This window comes from Lissotriton helveticus, chromosome 2_2 (genome assembly GCF_964261635.1).
Source record: "Lissotriton helveticus chromosome 2_2, aLisHel1.1, whole genome shotgun sequence".
In the NCBI taxonomy this organism is placed as follows: domain Eukaryota; kingdom Metazoa; phylum Chordata; class Amphibia; order Caudata; family Salamandridae; genus Lissotriton; species Lissotriton helveticus.
In genome coordinates this window covers 444350822-444369376 of record NC_136060.1, presented here as the reverse complement: position 1 = coordinate 444369376, position 18555 = coordinate 444350822, and the positions used below count along the sequence as shown (strand labels likewise).

Sequence of the window (18555 nt, the reverse complement as noted above, 5' to 3'; positions counted from 1 at the left end):
TTGATGTTAATTAATTTATTGAGTTGAGAGGCAGCGACAAAATTGTTTCTCTGTGTGAAGCCTCGAGGTTATTTTTTAAAATGGAAACAAAGAAATACTGCTGTCAGCCAAATAATATATTTGTTTGCTTTTATAAAGTTTTCTGTGGGAATTATTCAGCTGACCAGTTCTCTGCCTTAATCTCTGGATTGAGAAATTAATGAGCATGCTGGGTCCACTGACTTCCATCCACATTCATCAAATGCGAGCAGTTTTTGTTTTGATCACGGAAAAACTAATTATATTTTTCTAGAGTCCTGAGACCAGCCAGAGAGGGAATAAGTGCTCGAGTCAACCCGCGTGTTTCATAAAGTTTTCCACTTGACTCTGCTGTGATAATTAGTCTCCATGCCTCTGTTAAAGCCACTTTCATGCCTGTCCAGCCATGAAAAAACAGAAGCATTGTGCGATGGGCCACAACAGTAGCTGGTACAAACACACGCCGTGATGTTCCAGTGCATTGTCACTGGGGATGCTGGCGGAGGGCGCACATCTGAGCCGGTCTGCTCGCTGCTGAGCACACAGCCTCTTTAGCGGGTTTAATTAAGTCTCAGACAGCACGTGTGAAGGTAACAAGCTCTCATTCTGCAGAGCCTCTGACCTTTAAATTGCATGCCAATCTGATGTGTATTCTTCACGATGGCAGCTGGGTTACAAGTCACTGACCCCCTGGTCTGCCATGATTCAATGAGCTGTCTAATTTGGCTTCCAAACAAACAGTTGCCTTGCACTAGAATTAAATGACATGCAGCCAGATTCATCAAGCCAAAATCGGCTCGCAAAGGGCCAGATTCTGAGAATCTAGGCCCTTTGCGAGCGCTATTTTTGCATTTGGGATTCATCATCCCAAATGCAAAAATCGCAATTCTAGAAATCGCTAAATTGCGAATAATTGCATTTAAGGAATCTCAATTTGAGATTCCTTAAATGCAATTCATGAACAATTTTAAAATTGCGAATTCGCAATCTGGGGCCGCTATTTACCGTGAAGTCTAACTACGTGGTAAATAGCGAAAACTTAGAAAAATGCACTTTAGATGTGTGTGCGCAACACCAGTGTACATTACCATTTCAGGGGTGCTACAGTGTGTCCTTTGGACACCCCTGGCACCCTTGAAATCACTTCCTTATTTGTGATTCGCTATTTGCGAATCGCAAATAAGGAATGACTCCCCATTCATTCCTATGGGCCTTTAGACCCATAAGAATGAATGGGACAGCCATTCCTTAATTGCGATTAGCAATTAGCGAATCGCAAATAAGGAAGCAGTAGAAATCGCCAAAAATATTGCGATTTCTACATGCATCCCGTTTTGCGAGTCTTTAATAGCGATTCCTTAAAAATCGTTATTAAGGACTCGCAAAACAGGACTTTGATGAATCTGGGGGATGATCCCTGTACTTATGGGAAAGTGCAAGCACCATGATGCCGCCATGTTGAAAGTTTGGGGACAGGCCAGTGGATGATGGACTAGCATACAGGTGAATGTGTGTGTTCGAGCAGTGGGGTAGAGAGGAGGCATCGGCCTATTTCTGGTGCTTTAATATATGGTAATATTTAATATGAAAAGGAAGAAGAAAAGGAGAGTTGATGCAGAAAGACAAGATGAGGAAGTTACACCCTGAAAAAGTGTGACGCAAGGGTAACCCAACACTATGATAAATCTGTCCCTAACTACATAACTCATAAAGTGAATAGATAAGCTCTAGACAACAGAGCTCGGAAACACACACCAGCAACAACCACATTTTATTTCCCAGCTGTGATGTCTGCAACTCTTGCACTAACTTTAAGGGGCAGGTTTACTCATTGTTCATGCAATGCAACACAGCATCCAAAATTGCTGTGCTGTGTTGTGCAAGGTAAAAACACAGCATAGAGCCATACTTATTAATATAAGCCTGCTGCTATCATCACCTGTGCTTGCACTCTAAATGGGCTAGCTTGCACAATGGTTCAGAAATGAGCTGTCTAGCTTAGGGTTTGTGCTGGAATCATACCCGTCATGCTAAAGTTCCTATGCCTATAAACATTTCAGAAAGATCACTAACATTGGATGTGTGTTTCCAATTGAGCACATGTGCAATGTGGATTTTTTGAGAAAGCAAAATATTTCCTCTTGTTAATGCTTGCTTCAATAAGGTGTTAATTGTTTCTTATATTTTCAAAAAGTTTTTATTGCTGGTTTTTAGAAAAGGAGAACTGACAAAACAAGGTGGTGGCCGCAGCCAACTTTAGACTCCACCGCCCCAAAAAAATCCTTCTATCCCCTAAACAACCTCCCCCACCTCACACAGAGTCAGCTATAGTCAGGATAACAGTGCTAGTGTCTTCAGTCCTCTGGAGGCCCATAGACACCAACGCTTGGGGTGACAGAGAGGTCTGCCAGGCTCAGGGCTCACAGGGTTAGGGGGAATGTCAGTCCCCTGTAATCGTTGTTGAGGGGGGAAAGAACAGAGTTTCACAAGTCATAAGTTAACTTCTCGTGTCCCAGGAGACGCCACAGTTTATGGAGCCATTGTTTATAGGTTTGAGGGCTGGCCTTGCCTCTCAGGGAAAAGATAGTTTGCTTGGCCATAACCAGGAGTTGGAAGATGCGCTTGCCTGAGGCAGAATTTAGGGCCACATTATCAAGAAAGGGCGATACATTATCGCCGCTTTTATCGGCAGGAATCTGCCGCTAAAGCAGAGATAATGGGCTTGATAATATGCCCTTGTAAATTCGCATAGAAGCCCAGGCTCTGGTGTTAACCTGGGCTTCTATGGGAATTCAAAAGGGCATATTATCAAGCCCATTATCGCCGCTTTAGCGGCAGTTTCCTGCCGATAAAAGCGGCGATAATGTATCGCCCTTTCTTGATAATATGGCCCTTAGATGGTAGAATTCCTCTGATGGCCTGGCGAGGATGGCTGGCGAGGGGAGATTGTCAAGTGGGTAGCCCTGTATTTAGGAGATGGCAAGAAATATTTGGTCCCAGAAGTCCACCGGGTGGGGGCACAACCAAATGATGTGGATGAGGGTGTCTCGTTCTTCACACCCATGTCAACAGGTATACGGACATGCAGGGTCTACAGCATCAATGTGTAAGGGCTGGCATCAGGTGCCAGCAATACAATCGTTTGTATAAGATCTCTCTGCCCTTGGCATGGCGGGTTGAAGCTGGTATTGTGGGTACAGATTTCATCCCCCTGTTTAGGGTCAAGGCAACATTCAGCTCTTTTTCCTATTGCTCATGAAAGGACTGTCTATTTGTGGGGAGTGATGCGTCGAAGATAGAGTATATTTGCGAGACCAAATGTTGTCTTGTGGAGAGATGCTGCAGGAAGTTTTTGAATGGTGTCAAGGCCCTGGTGGTGCCTGACTGAATTGAGGATTGCGTGATCCAATGGCGAATTTGCAGGAAGTGTAAGCATTCAGTCTCTGGGATATCGTAATCTTCCCGGAGGTCTTCAAAGAACCATAGGGTGTCCCTAGATCTCCAAATCTGGTATTATTTCATAGATATACACCACAAAACTACTTGAGGATGGTGAAGTCAAACTCTCCTATTGCAGTTTTGTCTTGTTAAAGCAAAGGGTCATCAAAAGATTTTTGAGAGGTCGTCAGATGAAGCAGATTAGAAGTACACGTAGCCTCTTTTATGCCAATACAATTGGACACGCTCAGAACTCCTTGCAGGATCTATTTCTGCTGGTAAATCATATGTTCTTTAAATCAGGTTGTTTCGACCATTTCTCCTACCGAGGAGTGGTGCAATGTAATCACCCATTTCTTTCGCGATAAGGTCCTGAGCATGTACGATTCTTTTCCGAAGGAGATTATAGATGCTCCATGCCTTGAAGTCTGGTTTAAAACACGGTTGATCAATTTTACTGAAGCAGAAGATCTCTTACATAAGACTCAATCTGGCTTTCACCCGCAGTTCAGCACGGAGACGGTACTGCTGTTATCATCCAAATCCCTGGAACAAAAAGCAGACAGGGGCAAAACTGCTGTACTAATCATGTTGAATCTGAGTGCAGCTTTTGATACTGTATCCCTCAGCATTCTGTGGAACGGCTGTGGAATAAAGAAGTCGGGAAGATGGCCTTGCGCTTGATAGCCTCCGTTCTTCAGAAGCACACCTTTCAGGTGGCCCACCAAGCGTTTTTTTCAGAGGTTGTGCCTCTGCAACAGGGGGTGCCACAAGGCTCGGCTTTAAGCCCCACTTTGTGTAGTCTTTATATGCACCCGTTGCGGATGTCATCAAGTGACACAGCTTCAACATTGTGTCAGACATCAATGCCATGCAGCTCCTTATTACCCTATGCCAGGTTTGAGGGGCCTCTGTAACCTGCCTGAAATCCGGTCTGGTGGACCTGGAGGAGTCGATGTCTCAGAGTAGCCTCAAGCTAAATGCTGGTAAAACTGAAGTCCTGCTAGTAGGCAAACAATCTTTGATCTGGTCATCAGCATGGTAGCCAGATGTTTTAGGGCCTGCACGGACACCTTTGCCCAAAGTGAATCACCTCAGGATATGGTTTCATGCAAATCTATCTTTTGACAGCCAGATATCCTGTCTGACAGGAAAGTGCTTCGGAATTTTGAAAAATCTGCGTAAAATCTTAGGCTTTCTCCTGGTGGAGACTAGGAAATCAGTGGTCCAGATACTAGTCATCTCTAGGCTGGACTACTGTAATGTGCTGTATTTTGGTGTCTCACAAGGTAGACTGGCTAAACTTCAGACAGTGCATAATGCTTCTGCACGGCTGCTGCTTAACATCCTAAGGGAGGCACCCATTGAGTTTGCTCTTGCCAACTTACACTAGCTGTCTGTGAGGAGGAGAGTTCCTTTCAAAGCGTTGTGTCATTGTCATAAAATCCTGAATGGGAAGGGACCACGATACTGACTGGAGAAGTGTGGCTCAATGGTTAGAGCGGCAGACCCTGATGCAGAGGTCTAGCCCGGGACCAGGGTTCAATTCCCCGCCTTGGCGGGTCTTGGGCTCAAAAATTCCACGGACCTGATAATTCTCGCCTCGGTGCCTATTCCAATCATGGAGTCCCACTCTGCAACTCTGGGCAATAGCTTGCTTAATCTCCACAACGGCCCCCACAACGCTAAGGATGCCTGGCCTCCACCTTGGGGGTGCCCAGGAGTGGACACCTCACAGGGAAAGCCAGGATGGGTTCCACAGCGGTATTCGTACAAGCGCCTTGAGACCCTTGCGGGTGAGTAGTGCGCTATACAAGTATCAATTTACATTTACATTTACACTCCTTGCCAACACTGTATGTACGGAGCAGAAATCGCATGTCCGCTGGGGCCTCGCTTATTGCTACTCCCAGCTTGACGCCCAGGGCCCCTAAAGTATGGCATTCTTTGCCTTTTGATCTGAGACAGGAAGGTTCTGAATTAATTTTTCACATGACACTTGAGACATGGTTCTTTAGGCAACCTTAGGAGCTAGCTGGCCACTTTTGAGGACAGCCGCTGTTCGCTTAGTGTGGGGGCACTCTGTCCAGAGTAACCAGGCACTCTATAAGTCATTTATTATCATGTATTATTTAAAGAGGTCTTCTGCTAAGGCAGATATCTTGAATGTGTCTCGACAGAAGGAGATACTGTGTATCTGTGGGTGGCCCCTGGTTTTCTGAAGAAGGGGATCCAGGAGGAGGTCAAAGAGGAGGGGGGCAGGGGACAGCCCTCTCAGGTGCCACAAGAGATTGGCAGGGGTGTTGAGGCTTGGTCGTTAGCTAAGACCCTTGCTGTGGGTGATACATAGAGCACAGTTATCCATCCACAGAAGCAAGGTCCAATGCCATATTTCTGCAAAACATCATAGAGCATTTCCCAGTCCACCCTGACAAATGTCTTTCCGGCATCAAGGGAGAGGAGAACCGCTGCCCTGCCCTTTATCCGGGTGCTGTCAATGAGATGCACAACCTGCTTTGTCTTATTGCCAGTGATGCAGTGAAGAATAAAGCCACCCTGGTTAGGGTTGACCCGGTTGGGAACGAGATTATCCAGATGGTTGGCTTGGACTTTAGCCTGGGGTCCAGGTTGAGCAGGCAGATGGGGCAATATGAAGAGCAGAGCATGGAATCTTTTCCCAGTTTGATGATCAAACAATGGAGTCATAAGACATGCTACAGAATGCTGCTGAGCCATCAGTTAGTTCATTGAAGAGGACTGTCAAGATGGGGAGATGTTGAGGGCCTAACCGTTTGCCAAATAATGTTGTGAAGCCATTGGGGCTGGAGCCTTTGAAGGCTTAAGTTGGAACAGGTTGCAGGTCCAGTCCTTTTCACCAAGGCAAGAAGGCAGCAGGCAGCAGGTTAGCACAACATGCAGCAGGCCTTCAGGGCAGCGGTCTAGCAGAGAGGCAGACCTTTCAGCAGCAACACAGTTCCTCTTCTTGGCAGAGTCTTCCACAGGTCCTGAAGTGTACTGAATAATTAGTATCAGTGGTCCAATGTTTATGCCTGGTGCATCCTTTGAAGTAGGAGAAGCTTTTAGAGGATTATTTTTGAAGTGCACAGGCTTCCTACCTCTCCTGTCCTAGCTCCAGGTAAAATATCTCACACTCATCACAAGGATGCACAAAAAAGACATCCAAGGAGTCGGTTTCAGATAGACTGCCACTTTCCTCACCAGAAGAACACAAAAAGTCAACTTTTCTCCCTTCACATCTGAACCGAAGGAAATCATCTGTGGCGTACCCCAAGGATCCTCGCTCAGCCCCACCCTCTTCAACACTTGACACCTCTGGCCAGCATTCGCAAAACTCATGGACCCGTCATCATATTCTACGCTGACGACACACAACTCATCCTCTCCCTCTCTGAAGACACCATCAGCACCAAGGTCAACTTTCACAACTGCATGACAGACGTCGCCAACTGGACGAAGGACAACTGCCTCAAGCTCCACATGGACAAGACAGAGGTACTGATCTTTGGAAAAAGTTCCTCATGAGATACATCGTGGTGGCCCTCAGAACTCAGACCTACTCCTACCCCCACTGACTACACTAGAAACCTAGACATCAAACCGGAAAACAAGCCAACCATGATGACTCACGTCAACTCCGTCTCCTCATCCTGTTTCTTCATTCTTCGTAAGATATTCAAATGCCTACCTCAAAGATTAAGACGCATCACCACCCAAGCCCTCATCTCCAGCCGACTGAACTACGGTAACACTCTCCACACAGGGATTGCAGCTCACCTCTTCTGACAACTGGAAATCACACAGAATGGGGCAGCCAGACTCATCCTGAATCTCCGGAGATGAACCCTCATTACCCGTTACCTCAGGGAACTACACTGGCTCCCTGCCCCTTAAGAGATCCCAGTTCAAGCTCCTGACTCACACACACACGCCCCCCAACAACTGCGGACCTGCCTACTTGCACCACCACTTGAGCTTCCATTAGCACACCAGACACCTTTTCTCTGCTTCCCTTTCTCTAACCCTAACCCCCGGCATCTGATGTAGCAGATGTAGAGGTCGCCCCTTTTCCTACCTAGCAATATAGCTACCTTTTCATCTCTGGACTTCCCCATCTCTTCCAGTGTTCCGAAAGTCCCTGAAGAACTATTTGACTAATCAACTGGACCCTGTCAGCACCTGGATATCCTCAGGGGTGACAAGAAGTGCTCTGCAAATCTACTCGCTGATTGATTGATTACTACCGGGCGTATGTAATTCTTTGTGTAAAGGCAGGATTCAGCCGTTTCAGGTGCAAGTAGGGCTGTGCTTGCTCTGCCCTCTCATCCAACCAGTGATGGCCCATCCAGGCCCACCTGAGCAATCTGTTGTGTTGGCTGTCTGGGAAGAATGCACAATGGCCAACTGCCAACTACACCCAGTCATGTGAACCCATGGACATGATGCAGGCACTAAATGGCTAAAACAGGAAAATATCAAATTTCTAAAAGTGTCTAACCACAAATCTGACTTCACCATATTAGAGGATTTTGCATTACCATTTCAAAGATTCCAAACATAAACTGTTTACTTGTTCCCATTTGGAAGTTGCAGCTTATTAATTGTAATAAGGCAACTCCAATGTTGTCTTATGGGAGAGGTAGGCCTTGCAATAGTGAAAAACGCATTAAAGAGTTTTTCTCCACCCTGACATGTAAAAATTGAAAGTACATGTCCTTCGTTTTAAATATATTGCACCCAGCCCTACAGGCTGCCCGGGGGCCTACCATAGGGATGACTTATATGTATTAAAAAGGAAGGCTTGGGTCTGGCAAAGTATTCTGTTACCAGGTCGAAATGGCAATTTAAACTGCACACACAGGCTCTGCAATGGCAGGTCTGAGGCATGTTTAAAACGCTACTTAAGTAGGTGTCATTACCAGTTTTGCAGGCCCACTAGTAGCATTTAATTTACAAGCTTTCTGCCTCTTGTCTAGCAGCTGCTGGTACAGAGATGTCTATCCAGGCACCTGCCGTTGCATTTGTTGAAAGGAAGCTCATCAGCTTGAATAATAGAACCCGTTCCTTTAATTTCTTCTACTTTTCTCTGACTAATTGAGCTACCCTCACACTGAAAACAAGTGGGGAATCCTGGAGAACCATCTGTGTACCAGAAACTGTTGGACAAGAGGCACAAGGCGTGTTGTAGGAGGATGGAGACAGTTTTTCAGCCAAACATTCAGTTGAGATTCTGCTCATGCTCTCACAGCGCTCCCTATTGCCCACAGGTTGGACGTTGAGATCTAATACGGCCCCAGAAGTCTAACTTTGCTGGCCTTTAGCATTAAAAACAGCAAACAAAGGGGACCTTTTGATTGGCAGGCCCATTCTCAGTGGTCCACTTAACGTGCTAAGCATAAATGTATTGGTAAATCCAATTGCTAAGAGTGGATTTATATTGTTCTTATGCACTGTGTTGCAGGATTAACAACATTTGCCTTCATCAGCAATCGCTTTTCACATACTGAAAGTATTTACCCAAGCCAAACACATTAGGATCAGTAATATTTTGGTAATTTGACCATTATAGGGTCCATGTGACAGTATACACTTTATTAGTTGCAAAAGGAATGACAGATGACTGTGCATAAATATACTTGTCAGAAAGTCATCTTTTTGCCCTCTTCAACACCATTTTTATGCTGACTGATACTGATGGTAACTGACTCAGGCCAGTGCTTTGTTTAAAAGACAACACATATATCGGGTTCACTATATATGAGGCTACACTTACAATGGGCCTGACAGACCCTTTAAGTCTCTAGTAGGTAATAGGGCAAGGGGGATTAATCTGCCTATAAGCACCTAGTAGATAATTGGGTATGGAGGTGTAGAAGCCCAGCAGATTATATGCACTTTGCATGTGTGCACTGCTGAGTTGCTGTCTGTCGTTTTAAATACAGCCTTGCCTTGCAGACTGCTTTTAAAAGAAAATTCTTACAATTGACATGACCTATCATATAAGATTGTAGTAGATAATAGGGCAGGGGGGTTGAAACTACCTATAGGACCCTAATATATAAAAGGGAATGGAAGTTAAGAGGCCAGAAGCCTTTTATGCACTTGCAAGAATGCACTGCTGAGTGCCGGAGGTCATTTTAAAAGCAGCCATGCTCTGCAGCATTACTTTTCAAAGTAAATTTACTGCAAACTCGACTTTGGTGCTAAGGGCACTTTAGAAGTGATAATATACATTAGCTTTACATATTAGATACCTCCAAGGTCTACCCAAGGTGTCCTAGGGGTGTGGGGAGGACTATAAGTAGGGCCCTTATAAAAGATGTTTTATATACCCTAGAAAGGGAAATCTGCCCTTTTAATTTTTTCCCCATTGTAGACACCAGGCCCATAAGCTAACATTGCGATATTTCATGTAAAAATGTGAAATTATTTCAAGGGTACCTGTGCTTTGTAAAAAAACAGTCTATTCATCAGGCCAATTGAATCAGCATGCTATAGACAGTTCCAGCATTTCAAAAACCGAAATCTTGACATAGATCGGCGTGATTATAAACAAAGCATTTAGACATCATTACAATTAGTCATATTTCCAATCATATAATGTAAGGTACTCATATTAAAAGAAAATATCCCAGAGGATAAAACCATAATAACATATCCTGCACGACGGAGATGACAATTGCAGATGAAAAATGTCCTTATTCTTGTAAGTGGGAGGGGCTGGAGAGCACAAGAGAGCCCTTGTAGGGAGGGACACACCTAAGAGGTACCTTGTTTATTCACGTTGGTGGGCAGGCGATCAGGGTCTGGCTAAGTCTGGAAAAGGTGAATAGCCCTTATTTGGAGCTGGCAATAAAATAGGGGGAGCCCCTCCAAGAGATATCATACTAAGGGATCCCATATATAGTCAAATTGCTTCAGCGTATCTGCTAATATATCTGTCATAGGTTCCAGAGCTAGATCCTGGTACAGCCTAGAGTGCCATTGAGAGAGGGTTGGGGCATCTGGCTTCGTCCAGGCTGCAGCCAGGGCAATTTTGGCTGTCCCTAGACAAACCCACAAGATGGAGCAATCACCCTTAGTCGGACATTTCAAAGCAGGGCCCCATACGCCCAACAGAACATATTCCGGGCTCTCAGAGATGGGTAGCCAAAGATCTCCCTTATCTGTGACAGAATTTCCTTCCAAAAAGGTTGGATGGAGGGTCACTCCCAACGTATATGGTGAATATTTCCCAGCATGCCACAGGCTCTCCAGCATCTATCCGTGGTATTTGGGAACATTGTATGGAACTTCTCGGGGGAGAGATACCAATCGTACAAAATCTTGCAATGTGCCTCCCACAGTTTAATAGAGCAATTAAACGTAGGAATGTTGTAGTAAAGTGTCGCTCATTCTTTCTCTTGTATGGTGATGTCCGAGTTGGATTCCCAAAAGGAAATGTGTTGGGTGGCAAGCAGGGGTCTAGTGGAGTGTAATAGAGATTAAAGAAAGGTTATGCAGCCCATGGAGGTCCCACCGCTTTGCACAATTTTCTCAACAGGGAAAAGGTCCCTGAGGCTGCAAGACCCAATGTTTAAATTTAATATAATGAAATCTCTCAGATAATGGTAGATGGAACTTGTGACAACAATTTACAAAAGCTAGGATATCGTTCCCATGAAACAGGTCCTAAATTGTTAGGCAACCACCCTCTTGCCATCTTTCAAACGGGCCAATGGAGAGAGCTGGAGGGAAAACAGCATTGTGGTGGAGGGAAGTATATGGAGGTTGGGAACGTTGTTAGTTTGTGTGATTTAAGAACAGTGTCCCACACTTTAAGTGTAGTGGCTGTAGGAGTGCTCAAACAAGCATTTCTCTGTCGATTTTGTCGGGGTTTCCACAGAAGAACCAATGTTGTCTAGTCCACCATCACTCTGTCCATATGGAGCCAGTGGCTAGAAAATTGGCTAGAAAATTGCCAAGGCCATTAGAGACCATTTGGATATAACCCTGAGCTGGGCCGCTCTATAGTAAAATAAGAAGTTAGCTCTGTGGTCTTGTCAAATGAACTTCGTTAATCAATGTATGAATCTCAAAGAAAAATCCCTTGTTTACTTTGATAGGAAGACCTTGAAACAGGTGCAATACCCGAGGCAGCACTGGCATCTTAATCACGTTTATGTACGGTCCATCCAGGTGAGGTAGAGGGCTGCCCATCTTTTAAAATCTAATTTAAGCTGTGGCACTATAAATCTGTCAGGTCTAGTTTAATCCTGATACATGTTATCTCCTTTTTGGTCCATTAAAATGGTGAGGTTGCCATTATCTCTTCCTGCTCATTCAGGGGGGTTGAAAAATGAAGAAGAAAATAGTTCAAGAGATTAACATTAAAGCCAGCCACCAGCTCAAAGTCTTGAAGCTCTAATTGTAAGGCCGGTAAGGAAGTACGCAGCGAGGCTACGGGCAAAAGAGCACTGTCCGCGAATAATTATATTTTGTGTTCCTCTTGTCCAACCTGGACACCTTTGATCTCATGGTTGTCTCTTATCTACTTCACCAGGGGTTCTATACGGAGAACAAAAAGCATGCAGGAAAGGGAACATCCCTGTCTTGTCCCTCTCGTTAAGTCAAAGAAATCAGAGGCCATAACATTAATCAATACCCAGGAACTGGGTCTATGATAATTGGCCGGCATCATCTTCAGAAAGTGGTCCCTGAACCCAAAAAAACGCTGTGTGTTCATTAAAAATGACCAGTTTACACAGTCATGCAGTATTTATGGCAGGAATGGATTGAAAATATCATTCACAGACCTAACAGAATCATATTGATAAATCCAACAGGTATCTATTGTTGAATCTATCATAACTTGTACTGAAAAGAAGTTATAAGACTTTCTTTTCTATGACCCAAAATCCAGCCTTCCTGCAGTCTTCCCTGATTGGTCAGCTATAAAAGGTTTAACAAGGCTGCCTTGGTTAGGTGATAAGTGCCTTGGCTGAGCAGAGGTTATCTGATGAAGGGAGTTTGCAACTGCAAAGGAATGCCAAAGCTGGGGATGGGCCATAATTCCTGAACTTCAAAGAAGGACAGGCTAGAAGCCAGTCAGGCTCACAGCCTCTTCCTGCCAGATGGTAGGCTTAGGGGAGAAATTTGCAGATGTGAGGAGGGGGAGCTTATGGAAATGAACCACAATGTGAGTGGGTTTAGCTAGCTCATACTGCTCTGCTGAGATCATGATGGATTTTGTAGGAATTTGCTTTCTGGGACAAGAAGATGCCACACTTTGGAGGAAATATGTATGTGTCTGAGTGTCACCCGGCATCCCCCTGGTCGAGCACACCACCCTTTTGATGCCCAGGAGCTGGGAATACATATGTGAGAGGTGCATAGCCTTTCAGATCTGCTACCTGAAACTACAAGTAAAAGAAGGACAGCCCAACTGGAATCTGAATTTGCACCCAAAGGCCTGCACTCTGAATGACTGTACTTACTGCACAATTTGGAACAACAGCCCTTGGCACTGTGCCTTGCTTCAAGAAGGATTAAGGACTGGACTCCCTGCAGCTACAGGTTAACAGAGCCCACCTGCATCATCTCCATCATGGGTCCCCATCCTGGAGTGGGTCCAGTGGAAGTCGAAGGATTTGGCCAGGTGCATTGTGGGAATTGTAGTCCAGAGTAGACCTTCAAGAGACCATCCAAGACATATTTCAGACCTTTGAATTTGTGTTTTGGATACTTTGAGTTAACAAGGATACCTTCAGGAAGCACCTCCTGAAGTTGGGAGATCTTTTGGGAAAAAACTCAAACAGGTGGCTGACCCAACTGCGAGAATCATGCAAACTATCTTCAACCGTGACCCACCCTGGAGTTCAGGTTTGTCCCACTGAAGGCTCTGTAGCTGCAGACTTAGTGGAATCTCAAGCCGGTGAACCCTCTCTGAATCTGGCATGATGTGGAGAGTTGAGTGCCATCAGAAGAAAAAGCTCTAGAAAATTGTGAAGGTAAAATTTTGACCGAGGCCTCCGTCTTAGTGTATCTGACCAGGGCTCCATCATGGTTGGCCTGAAACTTTGAATGTGTCCTAGTCAAGCACGACCAGATGTCCCAGAGTGGCGCTATATGTTTTAGGTACGATTAAGTGGTTAACCTTTAACAATTCATATATCTGGTTCCCTGTATTGGATGTTTGTCATTTTGGTGTCCATTTGTTCATAATAATATTTCCGATTTTTATAAATTGGTGTGAAATTTGTGTTGAGTGGTGTGTCTTACTTATTTGAATTGTTGGTGTTTTTAAATGCTTTACAGTAACTCCTAAGTTAGTCCTGACTGATCATTGTCAGCAAGCAAGGGTTGAGCATGTGGCTAATTTACTGACACCTTTACTGGATGCCATATCATGTTAGTGGGCTTCTTCATACCAGTAGGTGCATACTTACCACTACCAATAACCCACTTTCCAAGATTTATACTTATCTGGTAATGGAATTTTACAGCACTAACAGTATCATCACACCGCATAGAATAACATTCATGGGACAAGTGACGCATTTAGTCTTGACCATGCTTTGGAAGGATTGGGTAATCTGTTACCATCAAATGATATCCTATCCTCCTAGTGGAATAGTATTCTTTGGGGAGAGTGTTGTAACATATAAAGGATTGTAGCTTTGCATTGGAATTTTTCTTACAACAGTATTTACAAAGTGAAAGAAAGCCCTGCAGCCCAATCTCAAATTTATATTACAATGTTTTTGAAAATTGTGAGTGTGTATCTAGAAAGGTTTGTTTCCTTTTTAAGGGAATCTTGACTTTAATTCTGGCGATATCTTGTCTTTCATCTCAGACAAGTGCGCTTGTTCCTGAAGTGCGGCCATTCAGCGACCAGAAACAGTGTATAAACCCCACTAACTCACCACTAATAGTAATTTTAAAAAGTAAATGGTATTCCTATCGCGTTTGGTACCACTAATGAGGTGCTTAAATGCTTTGCAACGAGTAACACGCTAATCCGGAAACAAACATTAGAGCTTAATATTTAGCAGATTAGTCATAAGTGTTTTTTTCTTTGTGTATTAGTAGTGTTAGGTTTGTGCTCTCGATTCCATGCATGTTTGGTACAGTTTGGAGTAGGGATTGGATGATGGGAATGGATTGGAAAAAGTTGAATTTTCTTACTGTAATAAGTGGTCATGTGTACTTGTTACTTGGATGAATTGGCTAAAAATGAGGGGGGAAGTTTGGGAAGGATGTTTAGGAGTTCATAGCACTTAAAAAGGTTTGGTAGGCTGGAAATAAACAAGCCTACCTAAAGTATATGGATTATTGAACATCATTTTATCCCACCCTCGTCGCCATTGTTGGAATAAAATAATGTGCAATAATCCATATACTTTAGGGAAGGTTGGTTCATTTCCAGCACAGCAACATCAAGCCATCCTTTAACAGCTCTAGATGAAACTCTCCAGATGCAACTGGGCAACAGATGACATTCCAGTACAATACAAAACATGCAGAATTTGGAATGTCAATGGAAAATGAACACAGCACATGCTAGAGCTGGCCAAAGCCAGATGATGTCATAGGAACAAAGAAAAGGGAAGAACGTTGTAGTGAAGGAGAGGTGTAACACTTGGGCCAGAGAGAGGAGGGATGGGACAAGTGGAGAAGCATCCCAATTGTCCTTCCTTAACAACCATGGGCCTCATTTATGAGGCCGTGCGTCACTTTTACGCCGCCGGTGCGTCCCTTTTTGTGACGCACCAGCAGCTAAATAATGTGCCTTGTTGCACCATATTTACAAAGTGACGCATCTAGGTAGATGCGCCACTTTGTAAACCCCTGCGCCACATTATACCTGCGCCAGGTATAATGTATGCAAGGGGGCGTATTGACGCAAGGAAGGGTCATAGAAGTGACGCAGAGAAATCTATGAGATTTCACTGCGTCACTTTTAGGACGCTGTTGCGTCAAAATCTTGCGCCTGCCTCACAGCAGGCGTGAGACTGACGCAGGCCCTTTCACAGGGGGCTTGCGAAAGGGCGCATTGCTGGAGTTGCGTCACTTTTGTGACACACTCCAGCAATGCGTCACTTTTGCGCTTACAGATACGCCAGAAATACTGACGTATCTGTAACTCCTTGCGACATGATGCGTCATGCATTAAATATGACGCATCATTGGTGTCGCAAGTAGTGGGCAGTGAAAAGTGACGCATCGCTGTTTTCACGCAGCGATGCGTCACTTTTCATAAATGAGGCCCCATGTGCTGCCAGTAGTCAATTTCATCTACGGTGAATAAACTGCAACTTATTATTTTTTTTTTGAACACCTGTTATGTTCAAATTTTTTTACATTCATCTATCTGTGCAAATAAAAAATACACTATTCCAGGCAAGTCCGACATCATATAGTCGCTTACCCGCCTACGAGATCAAGTGACGTGCTGTCACAGGCTTTGGAGGCCAGCCATGACCATAGCAAACAAAACAGCACTTGTCCTTGAAAAAACACTCGAAGACATAGCCCTATAAACTAGCTGCAAAGCTGCCTCCTGAAAGAAGTGTTGCTAGGCGAGGGATGAAAGGCATTGTCTCTCAGGGCAAGAGTGAAACAAGGCATCTGGAGACTCCTCGATTTAATTTCTTATTTTTCTCGTTGTTCTGCTTGAAAGTTCTTGTTCAACTTTCTGCGAAGATAGATTTAAATTGAATCTTTTTTTTTACCCTGGCCTGAGAGATTACTGATGTGGCATCTAATTAATTTCATCTAATTCTGAAGCTTTACTCTGTAAAATATTGTTGTGTGGCTTTAGTTCTATTTTTCCTGTGGAAAGCCTTCAGTGTGTTAAGATGTAAAATGACTGAGCATCTTTGATAAGACCTAATTAAAACTCATGTGTTGAATTTTAATTTGATTAACTTGCAAATTTCCCCGTTTTCTGATCTCCTGTTTATAGATAACCTTTTTTAATTCCAGTTTTGAAAAAGGTCAATTATGAATTTTTAAAAGCCAAGAGCATTTTAGGAATATGTAGAAAAAGGCTTCAGTTGATTGAAAGTGACATAAACAAGTAAGAATGTAATGACATTTAAATATAGGTTGCACATCATTAAATGCCTGATGCGATTTACGGATCCCTGCAGCCAAAATATTGTCTCGCTGTGTAAATCTTTGTTGGAGGTGGGCATTTCTCTCCGAGGGTTACTAATATCATTTTATGCCGATCACTACAACTTGTATGACTTATTGGTAATAACAGTGCCTCTATTTATTGAAAAAATCTCACTTATTTTGATAAAGGTAAAGAGCAGGGGCCTCATTTATGAAAAGTGACGCATCGCTGCGTGAAAACAGCGATGCGTCACTTTCACTGCGCCCTCCTTGCGACCCCAATGATGCGTCATATTTACAGTATGACGCATCATGGCGCAAGGAGTTACAGATACGTCAGTATTTCTGACGTATCTGTATGGTGCAAAAGTGACGCATTGCTGGAGTGTGTCACAAAAGTGACGCAACTCCAGCAATGTGTCCTTTCACATGAGGCAAGCCCCATGTGAAAGGCGTAAGAAATTGACGCATTTGTGTCCTAGAAGTGGAGCAGTGAAATCTTATAGATTTCACTGCGTCACTTCCATGACCCTTTCTTGCGTCAAAACGCCCCCTTTGCATACATTATACCTGGCGCAGGTATAATGTGGCGCAGGGGTTTACAAAGTGAAGCATCTACCTAGATGCGTCACTTTGTAAATATGGCGCAACAAGGCGCATTTTAACGCCACTGGTGCGTCACAAAAAGTGACGCACCGGCGGCGTAAAAGTGGCACACAGCCTCATAAATGAGGCCCCAGGATTTTTCTTGATAGTCTTGTGTTGCGACATGAGCATTCAGTGATAGAAGAGATGAACAAATATCTACTCCTTAACGTTTTTTGATATACTCTGATAGCAGTGCATAATTCAAGCAGTTGGTTTCCGGTGCTGACCAGCAGCACTTAATCATCAACATCAGCACTTTTCATGAGCACCAGTTAAGGACACATTTGTTTATGAGGAGATTAAGTGATTTGCTTAGAATCACAGGATGATGAGCTGACATCGAGACTTGAACCTGGATCCCCAGCTCTGAAGTCGGCAGCTCTGGCCATTACGCCACACCCTCTGGTTAGTAGTTGGTTCTGTTTTTGCCATCAGACTCATGGTGTTTCGTTTAGGAAAACATCAGTGAAGGGTGGGATTCACATATTTGCAAGTAGTGAGTCACTACTCAGGCTGTTTTCTAGTCCTCTAGACTAGTATGCGTGTCATCAATTGGGTTTCTGGTTGTCAGACGTATGCACCTTGTCCAGGCAGAGACCACAATCAAAGTCAGAAACACACTTTAAAGTAACCTGTGTTCTTCCTCTGACAGCTTGGCACAGAGCAGTCAGGCTTGACTTAAGAGGCAAAGTGTAAAGTATTTGTGCAACACTTCAAACAGTAACACTATGAAAATACCAGCCAAAGACTCTACACCAGTTTAGAAAAATAGACAATAATGTTATTACTAAAAGAAGGCCAAAACAACAAAGATCAAATCAGTAGAAGTTAAGATATTAATTTTTAAAGATTAACTGCAAATATAGCTAATTGGTTGCACTGGACTTGGACAAAATCAAGGTTTCAGGCCAGTGTCAATGGAGTGCAGGCGGTTGCAGGGCCCGCTGACCAAATGTATCTTGATCGTGGTCACAAGCAAGAAGATGCTTTGGTGATCTCCATGCAATTTGGGCAATGTGCCTGATTTCTTCACATTACCACGGTGACGTGTCAGGTTTGTGAGCGATGTTCCAGTTCGAGCTGCGGCAGTTCCAAATGCGATGTGACAGGTTTCTCCATGAGGAAGAGGCGCTGCGTTGGTTCCAATGTTGTGGTTCCAGAGGTGATAAAGTGTTTCCAAGTGTGATGCATCGATCTGGATCCCACATTGGTGCAGATGTGTAGGTTCTGATCAACGCAGCAATCTTGATGTATGGATTCTGGCAGATGCAGAACTTTTAAGCTCACTTCCAAGCGCCCAGGACTGGATTTGCACCACTTGGCAGAGCAGGA

At 44.1% G+C, this 18555-nt stretch overlaps 1 protein-coding gene across 1 annotated transcript in view; it reads left to right on the top strand.

Moving 5' to 3' along the window:
* CTNNA2 (catenin alpha 2) overlaps positions 1–18555 on the top strand; it is a 2858593-nt gene that overhangs the window by 2579056 nt on the left and 260982 nt on the right. The window lies entirely within an intron of this gene.